This window comes from Antennarius striatus, chromosome 16, assembly GCF_040054535.1.
Source record: "Antennarius striatus isolate MH-2024 chromosome 16, ASM4005453v1, whole genome shotgun sequence".
Classification (NCBI taxonomy): domain Eukaryota; kingdom Metazoa; phylum Chordata; class Actinopteri; order Lophiiformes; family Antennariidae; genus Antennarius; species Antennarius striatus.
This window is the reverse complement of record NC_090791.1, coordinates 20,452,827-20,465,326: the sequence shown is the minus strand read 5'-3', so window position 1 is coordinate 20,465,326 and position 12,500 is coordinate 20,452,827. Positions and strand designations below refer to the sequence as shown.

At 47.2% G+C, this 12,500-nt stretch overlaps 1 pseudogene; it reads right to left on the bottom strand.

Annotated features, from left to right (window-relative positions):
* LOC137610258 (uncharacterized) overlaps positions 1–12,500 on the bottom strand; it is a 110,327-nt pseudogene that overhangs the window by 25,067 nt on the left and 72,760 nt on the right.

The following is a 12,500-nucleotide window of genomic DNA, read 5'->3' as shown; positions in this document are numbered from 1 at the left end:
AACAACAGGGGCGGGGAAAAAATCCCTCATTGAGGAAGAAACTCCAGGCAGGACTCTTTTGGGCGGCCATCTGCCTTGACCGGTTGGGTGGGAAAGGAAATACACTGGGGTTGTAGGTTGATCAGGTTGTTCATCCTACAGGATATTTGTGTACTCTTCAAAAGCAGCATACAGCTGCAGCATATAGGAGCTGAAATTCAAAGCCTCTCAGAAATGCTCTGTAGGATACGTGTCTTGTGAAAGGCTACCAAGAAATAGCATCCTTTCAGATGTAAGCAACTGTCTTTTCATTATCATTGTCATGCAACTGGAAGACCCACATGCAGACCTATAGGGCAGAGTCAAGATTCAGTCAAAGCAGAGGGTTTAATCTAGAATCACCCAAGTCCAGAAGTACAGAGATGTAGGACTGAAGAAAAACCAGGAAACACACAGATCAACATCCAAAAAGTCAAAAAACATTCAGAACAAGCAGGAGCTCGAACAACAAACAGGAGTAGAAGTGCAAACAAGGTGGTTTAAATATTCAGGTAACAAATGAGAAACAAATGATATGTGTGTCCAGAATGAGCAGACTCACAGCTGATTGGATGGCAGACAAGGCTTGAAGGCGAAGCAGAGGGAGAGACTGGAGCAGTGGTGGGAAATGGTGGGGGTGTGTTGGCTGAAGACTGAGCAGGATGGTGAAGATTAGGAAGAGCAGGACGCTTCAGCTGTTGTCTCCAGACAACCATGAAACAACCTGAGGTGATGATGGAGGACAAATGGAACCACAGGATCTCATGACAGACCTCTGAGCATTCAAATTCAGTGTCCAGGAGGCATCCTGAACAGATGCCCGAGCCACCTCAGCTGGCTCCGCTCGAGGTGGAGGAGCAGCAGCTCTACTCCGAGCTCCTCCCTGGTGACTGAGCTCCTCACACTATCTCTAAGGGTGCGCCCCCCACTCTATGGAGGAAAGTCATTTCAGCCGCTTGTATCCGGGATCTTGTCCTTTGGGTCACGACCCAAAGCTCCTGACCATAGGTGAGAGTAGGAACGTAGATTGACCGGTAAATCCAGAGCTTCGTCCTACGACTCAGCTCCTTCTTCACCACCACAGACCTACAGCGACTGCATCACTGCAGAAGCTGCACTGATCCGTCTGTCAGTCTCACGTTCCATCCTTCCCTCACTCGTCAACAAGACCCCAAGATATTTAAAGTCCTCCACTTGCCGCAAAGACTCTCTACAAGGTTTGATAGGACTCTTTCTTCAGCTTGACGGCATCCCTTACTTCCGGTGTCCACCACCAGGTTCGGGGGTTACTGCCGCGACAAGCACTATAGACCTTGACACCACAGCTCCGACCAGCCGCTTCAACAATGGAGGTGGAGAACATGGTCCACTCTGACTCAATGTCCCCAGCCTCCTGCGGGATCTGGGAGAAGGTCTCCCAGAGGTGGGAGTTGAAGACCTCACTGACAGAGGGTTCTACCAGACGTTCCCAACAGACTCTCAAAACATGTTTGGGTCTGCTGAGTCTGTCCAGTCCCCCGCTCAGCCAGTGGATCCAACTCACCACCAGGTGGTGATCGGTTGACAGCTCCGCCCCTCTCTTCACCTGAGTGTCCAACACACGCGGTCGGAGGTCTGATGATACGACAATGGAGTCGATCATCGACCTCTGGCCTAGGGTGTCCTGGTGCCATGTGCACTGATGGACATCCCTGTGGTTGAACAAGGTGTTCGCTATGGACAAACTGTGACCAGCACAGAAGTCCACTAACAGAACACCACTCGTGTTCAGATCGGGGAGGCCGTTCATCCCAATCACCCCCTACAGGTCTCACTGTCATTGCCCACGTGAGCGTTGAAGTCCCCAAGGAGAACAATGGAGTCCCCAGTCGGAGCACTATTCAGTACCCCCCCCAGGGACTCCAAGAATGCCGGGTATTCCACACTGCTGTTTGGCCCGTAGGCCAAAACAACAGTGACACACCTGTCCCCAACCCTAGGGCACATTGGTGCGACCCTCTCGTTCACCGGGGTGAACTCCAACATGTGACGGCTGAGCTGTGGGGCTACAAGCAAGCACACACCAGCCCCCCGCCTCTCACCTTGGGCAACACCAGAAAAGTGGAGAGTCCAGCCCCTCTCAAGGGTTTGGGTTCCAGAGCCCAGGCTGTGGGTGGAGGTGAACCCAACTATATCTAGTCGGTACCTCTTTACCTCCCTCACAAGCTCTGGCTCCTTTCCCCCCAGCGAGGTGACATTCCATGTCCCCAGAGCTAGACTCTTTGTCTGGGGATTGGGTCGGCGGGCCCCATGCTGACGATTGCCACCCAGTCCACACTGCACCCATCCCCTACGGTTTCCTCGGGGGGGGGGGGGGGGGAGTCAACCGGAGGTCATTGAGGGCCAATAAAACAAATTTTCTACGAGCTGTGGGCCGGACTGGTTCAATGTTTCTTAAAACACATTGAAATGAACACAGCCCATTGAACCAAGAGCTCACACAGTGGTTCTTATTTAATGATTAAATCAATAAAGCAATACTTTCTTATGGCTGTCAGTAACTTCAAGGGGAAACATTTTCAACAGGCAAACAGCAGAAACGTAAATGTCCTTCAAAAAAAAAAATTTCCTTCATACCAAGATAAATGCATGAATGAAATCACATGCATTATAAACTGAAAATACATTATTGTGCATGCATTACTGCATGAACAATAATATTGTAGAAGCACAATAATAATGCATTATGGTGCAAAAAAAATATTGTGCCGCCCTGAGATCCTACCAATCACTGCTTTCAAATAGTGAAATTTTTAAAAAGTCGAATCAGTTCTATCCTTTCTCATGGCTCTTATCTGCAATTTTCCCTGAGTCCATTCAACTGAAATGAATCTTCATAAATGAATAAAATACAGAAATCTATGGCACACAGACAAAACAATACTTCAGGTCAGGTCTTGTAAAAACAAATGTAAAAATTTAACTGAATTTAAAACTGAAAATACGTTACTGCCCTGTGATGCTCCCTTGTCTGAGGCTGAGCTGATGTCTGATGGTGTCTCATCTTTTATCTGTTAGGGATTGGTCAAATCTGGACCCCAAGGAGCAGACACTGACACAAAAAGTTCAAAAATCAACAGTTTAATGCTCAGGCTGAAAACACAAGTGAGCAAAGGGAACCAAAAAGAGCAGAGCAAAAACATGACAAAAATCTATAAACTATGAGGAAGGACAAGCAGCAGAGACAACTAGGAACACTAACATCACTGAAACAGGACAGAATTATCTGGAACCCTCTCAGGGGAGGACCCGGCCTTTTGAGCAGAGGCTGATGAGCCGAGTGGGAACTGGTGTTCCTCGTCAGCCGCTGGGCGCCAGACACACCCCCTGCCAGCATGACCTGACGGGAGAAAACCAGCTACAACAAAAACAGACCTGCCTAGAATACAAAAAGAACAGAACCATGACATTACCTCCCTGACTTCTGCTACCGTTGCATTGTGGGGAATGTAGTTTTGGTGCATGCAAAACACCAGTGGGCCGATGGGGCCTGTGGGCCGGTTCTAATGGTAATTAAAAACCATCCGGTGGGCCATAAATAATTCATCACGGGCCACATGTGACCCGCGGGCCTTGACTTTGACATGTGTGCCCTGGACAGGTTCTAACATCCTCACGGATTAAATTATAAGGAGCAAAAGTTTACTGTAAACTAATCTGGATTAAAATGATCCAAAGAATCATGAGTGAGTCTTAATGGTAGATAGTAGAGCTGTACATACGTATTTTATTATGACATAAAACAGATGTCATGCCCTGGATTTGAACCCGCGTCCCTCCATCTCCAAGCAGTATCTTTCTCCACAGAACCATCTTCAGCGCTGAAGAAGCCATCAGACAAACCCAGATACCAGATGAGGAACCTGGACTAGAAGCTCAGCAGATCTCATGGACCAACAAACAACAACAACAACGTAAACTAATTTGAATATTTCCACTGGTGAATTTCCTAATGAAAGCTCCGTCCGCAAGAGTGGCCAAAACTCAAGCCTGAAAGTTTAGGAACTGGAATCCACACATACATGTATGAATGTTTGGCAAATCAATAAAGGATTCTGATTGGTCCATGAGAACTTTGCGATTTCCGGTTGCGATTTGCGGTTCCGCATTTCCACTTGCGTATTTCTGACATTTCCAACTTCAACTTCATCGATTTCATCAAAATGGACTTCAAGGGACAAATCGGGTAAGTCAAGGGTAGTTAGCTCAGCTAACTACCCTTTTAGCTCAGCTAAGTACCCTTTTAGCTCAGCTAACTATCCTTTCAAACTTTTAGTTTGCTGTGACGTCAGACAGAACCACAGGATCTGACTGATGTTGTCACTTGTGAATCCCCTGTGTTTTATTTCTAATCCAGATTATTTTTTGGTTAGACTTTAATTCTTATAAATTAATCCTTGAGGAGAAAAAGAAGAAAACACTTCCAAGGAACGCTCCACCAGTTTTTAAGATCATCAACAACAACAGTCAGAGTCGGCCGCTGATGATCCATTGATCCGTGTCAATCACACCTGTGCAATAATAATAATGCATTACTGTGGAAAAAAAATGAAAAGATTAAAAAATGATTGTGTTGCTCTACAATCCGACCAATCATTGCTTCAAATAGTTTAAAAAAATGTAATCCGTTCTATCCTTTCTCATGGCTCCTATTTGCAATTTTCCCTGAGTCCATTCAACTGAAATAAATCTGAATAAATCAATAACATACAGAAATCTACGGCACACAGACACAACTACTTCCTTCAAGGCGACGTCACGTCTTGTGAAACACATTCAAAAATGTAACTGAATTTCAAACTGAAAATCCGCTCCTGCTGCGTGAGGCTCCCTTGACTGAGGCTGAGCTGATGTTTGATGGAGTCTCATCTTCAGCACAAGTTCATGAACGTTTGGGGTCAGGGTCCATTCAGGGGTCAGGGGTCATTCAGGGGTCAGGCTCTGAGCCGAGGAACCCCTCAGGATGGAGTGAAGGTGTTTCAGTCAGACGCTCCTGCGCTGTTTGGTTCACCAGAGAGAACACCTGTTCACACAGGTGTGTGCTGCCAACACTGAGGCGTCTGAGCAGCTTGGAGGAACAGCTGGGGCACTGCGGGGGTGAAACGTACTGACTCAGTAGAAGACACACAGGTGACCTTTGACCTCTCCGAACATACACTCTGGCCCCCACCTGGCTTAAGCCCCCCCCACCCCGGTTTTGAGGAGGGGGGTGGCTAAATTCACTCTGACTGCTGATAAACATCCATCCATCCGTCGTCATGACGCTTCATCCGCTGTCGTGGGTCACAGGAAGCTGGAGCCAAGCCCGGCTGGCTTAGGGGGTCAGGAGGGGGACACTCCGGGCTAGTGCACCGCGGAGCCACACAGAGACACACACACACACACACACACACACACACACACACACACACACACACACACACACACACACACACACACACACACACACACACACACACACACTCATTCCTGAGGTCAACCTGTCACGCGGGCCTTGACCTTGACATGTGTGTTCCAGAGGGGGGCAGGCTGCCACCAGGGGGCAGCAGAGGGCTGCCCTGTTTGAACCGGACAGCGTTGGTCGTGAGGGGTCCTCGGTACCGGGGGTCCACATCCAGCAGGAGGGGATTCCACTGACTGGGGGGGATTCATCTCCACAGACGGACTGGAGCCTCCAGCAGACCTGTCCATCTGACCACAGGGGCCCCGCCCTGTTCCAGGGGCCCTCAGGGGCCCTCAGGACGGACTCCATCTGATGTCTGTCCTGACGTGTCTCCTTCAATAACATTTATCACACAGATCCAGAACATCACCCTCCGGTCCCCCTTTTTGAAAAGAGGGACCACCGCCCCGGTCTGCCAATCCAGAGGTACTGTCCCTGACTGCCATGCGATGTTACAGAGACGTGTCCACCATGACAGTCCCTCCACATCCAGAGACTTGAGGTACTCAGGGTGAATCTCATCCACCCCCGGTGATTTGCCACTGAGGAGTTTGGTGACCACCTCGGTGACTTCAGCTTGGGTGATGGACGAGTCCACCTCTGAGACCTCAGAGGTGGACTCTGAGGCCATCTGTACAGCACAGGGTAAACAGGGTTAATCTGTTCTCCAACATGCTAGAGTCCATCACAAACTGCAGCCATGTTGACACCCCAGCACAGATCAAACACAGGCTGATGACAGGAACACATTGCTGAGATTCTTTGGATTTGAACACCAACTGTTGCTTTAGTTGTTTGCAACTTCTTTGTGAAGAGCTTCCTGATGCAGATCCCAATTCATGTTGAATTTAATTTTTAGTCTTTAAAGCTTGTATGGTTATGATAATACGATCATAGTGGGCTAAAATAACCAATGAGTTCTCAGAGATCCATCCCTGCCTCTATACAATCAACCTTTACTTGTATAGTGCTTCATCACAGCATCAGACATTTCAAAGCCCTTTAACAGACAGAGAACCCCAACACAATCCATCCAGCCGTTTCCTCGTAGACGAGAGGATCGCAATCATCTCGTCTATAGCTGCTAATCTGCCTTGTAGGTCACGGGTCCGGTGGTGCCAATCCCAGCAGGTGGGGTACACCCCAGATGAGACACCAGACAACCAGTCTCGCTCACACCTATGGACAATTTTGATGTGACCAGAGGTTGGGTGGAAGCCGGAGAACCCAGATGGCACCCATGTAGACACGAGGAGAACATACAAACCCCACACAGAAAGGATTCAAACCTCAAACCTTCTAACTGTGACCCGACAGAGCCACCCACCGCACCCCCCCACTGGGAACATTATTTACTGTCAGCAGAACAGAAGCTAGCCTTCAGCTGTGGCGTAACGAGCTTGATGTAGAGTTGGTGTGGATTCTTGGTAAGAAAAACTAAACTAGTTTTTATTGTTTTTTTCCGATGAATTTATTATTTAAATGTCAATAATAATCCACTAGTAATTGGGTTTAGGGTTCGACTTAGTCCAACGTGACTTTCCTGGAGGACCTGGAGTTCGGTCTGAGTTGGTTAAACTGTAGGTTTATGTGGAAATAGATGTCGAGGATGGAAAGCAGGAGAAAAGGGGTAAGAATGAAGGAGGGAGGGGGTAAGAGGGAGGGAGGGGTGCACATGAGGAGGGATTGGTAGGAATGGTGATGAAAGTAGGGAAGAGATGGAGGGAGGGAGGGAGGGAGGGAGGGAGGGAGGGAGGGAGGGAGGGAGGGAGGGAGGGAGGGAAGCAGATGGATGATGCTGGTGGACAGTATTTCATGTCTGACTGTGCCGCCTGCCACTGGGCACACAGCAGGGTGTGTGTGGGTCCTCATTCACATGGTTGTGTTCAGGTTTAGAAGGGAAAATGGTGTGTGTGTGTGTGTGTGTGTGTGTGTGTGTGTTGTGTGTGTGTGTGTGTGTGTGTGTGTGTGTGTGTGTGTGTGTGTGTGTGTGTGTGTGTGTGTGTGTGTGTGTGTGTGTGTGTGTGTGTGTACGCCGACTGTGAGATTAATTCTGCCCAATTAATTAGGTTGAGATTGAAAATGAGTGGAGGACACAGCTGAGCTCATCCCCTTCCTGAAATGACTCCATCCCTGCCTCCTCGTCTTCTTCCTCTTCATCTCCGTATTTCTCCTCTGGATTTTGGTATGTATTTACTAGAACAGACACATCTGGTGCTGCATGGACATAAACACACACACACACACACACACACACACACACACACACACACACACACACACACACACACACACACACACACACACACACACACACACACACAAACACAGATGGTTACTGGAGTTTTAAGTGTTTAGTACAGAATATGCCCGAGGAACATCAGGCAGAGATATGAAGTATAAAAATAACAACAGACGTGTGTGTGTGTGTGTGTGTGTGTGTGTGTGTGTGTGTGTGTGTGTGTGTGTGTGTGTGTGTGTGTGTGTGTGTTGATGCATGTGAAACAGATGAGGTTTTTACCAGTGACCTTTTACTGAGAAAGGAGGTGTACCAGTTTAACCCTGATGTATCAGTGTGTGTGTGTGTGTGTGTGTGTGTGTGTGTGTGTGTGTGTGTGTGTGTGTGTGTGTGTGTGTGTGTGTGTGTGTGTGTGTGTGTGTGAGTGTAGTGTCTACAGATTGATCTCACCCTTACTGCCAGATTACACAAAGGGAGCTGATTGGTCCTCGGTCTGTTGAGCAACTCAATTATTCCTGCTAATACCAGTAACACCATGATACCTCAACCTATTAACACACACTCACACTCACACACACACACACACACACACACACACACACACACACACACACGATCTACACAATTTTTAAAGGGTTTACTTATTTCACTGTAGCACACGTACCTCCACCAAAGTTACCAAAAATATGCAACTTCACATATATATATAAATATATATATAAATATATATAAATATATATATATATATATATATATATAGAGGGGACATTTATTTATATATATTTATATATATATATATATATATATATAAATATATCTATATATATATAAATATATATATAAATATATATAAATAAATGTCCCTCTCACCCTTGTGGGGTGGTATCTGTGTGTCATCCTCCAGCTCGGGTCCTCTACCAGAGGCCTGGGAGTCTGAGGTTTCTGCGCAGTATCTTAGCTGTTCCTAGGACTGCACTCTTCTGGACTGAGGCTTCAGATGTTGTTCCAGGAATCTGCTGGAGCCACTCTTCCAGTTTGGGGGTCACTGCCCCAAGTGCTCCTACTACCACGGGGACCACATTAACCTTAACCTTCCACATCTGTTCCAGCTGTTCTTTCAACCCTTGATATTTCTCAATCTTTTCGTGTTCCTTCTTCCTGATGTTGGCGTCAGCTGGAATCTCCACATCTATCACCACTGCTCTCTTCTGCTCTTTGTCCATCACCACTATGTCTGGTTTGTTAGCCAGTAGCTGTTTGTCGGTCTGGAAGCTGAAGTCCCACAGGATCTTAGCCTTGCCGTTCTCAACCACCTTCGGTGGTATGTCCCATTGGGATTTGGGTACTTCTAGTCCATACCGGGTACAGATGTTCCTGTACACTATCACAGCTACTTGGTTGTGCCTTTCCATGTATGCTGAGCTGGCGAGCATCTTACACCCTGCTACCACATGCTGGACTGACTCTGGGGCTTCTTTACATAGCCTGCACCTTGGGTCAGATCTACTGTGGTAGATATTGGCCTCTATTGCCCTTGTACTTAGGGCCTGTTCTTGTGCTGCCATGATCAGTGCCTCTGTGCTGTCTGTCAGTCCAGCTTTATTCAGCCATTGGTAGGTCTTCTTGATATCAGCCACTTCCTCTATCTGACGGTGGTACATGCCGTGTAGGGGCTTGTCCCTCCATGTTGTCTCCTCCTCCTCCTCCTCTTCCTCCTCAGGTTTCTGCTGTCTAAGGCATTCACTGAGCAGTTCATCTGTTGGGGCCATCGTCCTGATGTACTCTTGGATTTTTGATGTCTCATCCTGGACAGTGGCCCTGATGCTCACTAGTCCTCGGCCTCCCTCTTTCCGCTTAGTGTACAGCCTCAGGATGCTGGACTTGGGGTGAAACCCTCCATGCATGGTGAGGAGCTTTCTAGTCTTGATATCTGTGGCTTCTATCTCCTCCTTTGGCCAGCTTATGATCCCAGCGGGGTATCTGATGACCGGCAGTGCATACATGTTGATGGCTCAGACCTTGTTCTTGCCATTCAGCTGACTTCTCAGGACTTGCCTTACTCTCTGGAGGTATTTAGCTGTGGATGACTTCCTTGCGGCCTCCTCATGGTTGCCATTAGGCTGTGGGATTCCAAGGTATTTGTAGCTGTCCTTGATGTCTTCTATCCTGCCCCCTGGTAGGTTGACCCCTTCAGTTCTGATCATCTTGCCTCTTCTTGATACCATCCGGCCACATTTGTCTAATCCGAATGACATCCCTATGTCGTCGCTGTAGATCCTGGTGGTGTGGATCAGTGAGTCAATTTCTCGCTCATTCCTGGCATACAGCTTGATGTCATCCATGTAGAGGAGATGGCTGATTGTTGTCCCGCTTCGGAATCGGTATCCGTAGCCACTCTTTGTGATGATGTGACTGAGGGGGTTCAGGCCTATGCAGAGCAGCAGTGGTGATAGTGCATCCCCTTGGTATATGCCGCACTTGATGTTAACTTGGGCAATTGGCTTGGAGTTAGTCTCCAGGGTTGTCTTCCACTTCCCCATTGAGTTCTTGATGAAGGCTCTTAGTGTCCTGTTGATCTTATACAGTTCCAGACATTCCAGTATCCACGTGTGTGGCATTGAGTCGTAGGCTTTCTGGTAGTCAATCCAGGCGGTGCACAAGTTGGTCTGCCTATTCTTACAGTCTCTGTGTACTGCTCTGTCCACCAGTAGCTGGTGCTTGGCTCCCCTGGTGTTACTACCAACTCCTTTCTGTGTCCCACTCATGTATTGATCCATGTGCCTACTCATCTTAGCTGCCATGATGCCTGACAGGAGCTTCCATGTTGTACTGAGACAGGTTATTGGCCGGTAGTTGGATGGGGTAGATTCCTTCTGTGGGTCTTTCATGATCAGGACTGTCCTGCCTTCAGTCAACCATTCTGGATGCGTCCCATCCCTTAGCAGCTGGTTCATCTGTGCTGCTAGACGCTCGTGGAGTGCTGTCAGCTTCTTTAGCCAGTATGTATGGATCATATCGGGGCCCGGTGCTGACCAACTCTTCATCTTTGACACTCTTTCTTGGATGTCTGCCATTGAGATGGTTACTGGTTCTTGTTCTGGGAGGCAGCTGTGGTCAGTCCTTAGGTCCACTAGCCACTGGGCATCGGTGTTGTGTGATGCTACTCTTTCCCATATGCCCTTCCAGTATTTCTCCACCTCAGCTCTTGGTGGGTCTGGCCGGGTGCTATTTCCCTGCCACTGAGAGTACACCTTTGCTGGTTGAGTGGAGAAGGTCTTGTTTATTCTCCTGGCCTCAATCTCCTTGGTGTATCGCTTCAGTCGGGTAGCCAGAGCTGTTAGTCTCTGTTTGGCAGTTTCGAGTGCTTCAGGTATGGAGAGCTTGCTGTATTTCCTGGGTGCCCCTTTATTCACCATGTTCCCCTTCTGTAGCTCGGCTAGCTGGCTGACTTCTCTCCGTGTCGCCTTTATCTTGGCCTCTAACCGTCTCTTCCATGGAGGGTATTATTTGTAATGCCCTGTGTTGATCTTGTATCCCAGCATCTCGAGGATTACTGTTGCTGTACTGTGGATCAGCTTGTTGGTCTCAGTTATGTTCCCTGTGGGAACTTATTGTGGGTTCTTATTGCAGCATTCACATCTTCTGGCAGATCTTCTGAAGGTACTTGACAACTTAGCTTCGGTATTTGTCGGAGGCTCCAGGTTTCCATTTGGGTCACGATCTTCCTTCGCAGGTCAGCAGCTCTTGTATTGAGGCAGTCTATGTCTCTTGGGGCTTGGTACCCAATCATGGATTGTGGGGGGGGGTGATATCCCCCCGCTGACCTGGCGTCCTGGCTCCCCCTTGCCATAGCATTGTTGTAGTATTTCATCGATCTCTAGTTGTGACAGCAGTTTTCGGTTACGGATGTTGGAACACTGGGCTAACAGCTGGTTCTTTGTTAGCCTTGATTGTGGGTTTCGAAGCATCCATTGGTCCCACATCCGCCCCATATATCCCCTCTCTCTGGGATTACTTGTGTAGTAGCATTCCAACAACTCCGTATTCTCCGCCCTTGTCCATGTGTGTCTTGTTCCAGTAGCCCATTTCTCATCAGATTGCCCTGGTTCCCTAGCATCTGACGCGGACCTTGTTAACCCGGGCGACGTCCGAGCCGGTATGACTCTGTCATTATTGTGTTCACTCATGTTTGAGGTAGGCTCGTATAGCATTAAGGGTCTTGCCTAAGGACCCTCACTGGATAGTGCCCGCCATGTCTGGGGTTCGAAGCCACGCCCACGCCCTCCTGCATTCCAGACCACGCCCTCCTGCATTCAAGTCAGTTGACTTAACCACTGTACCACTGTACTATCCAGCTGCTTATATATATATATATATATATATATATATATATATATATATATATATATATATATATATATATATATATATATATATATATATATATATATATGTATATATATATATATATATATATATATAGTTAGTTGTACATAATTAATTGTACATGTACATAATTAATTGCAAGAGGTTGTTCATAAGTTTAATTTAATAAATTTATTAAATGTATTAAATTTCAATGTACAATCTCCATTTGAGGTCATTTAAATGTAAAGTACTACTGTAAATACTGAAGTAATGTTCCTTATTAGACTTATGAGAAACAATTATAGGACATAAAAAAAACACATAATAAAATAAAATATTATAGTACTGTAATGTAACTTTAACATCTCTACCTCTGCTGAGTGAATTTCCTCC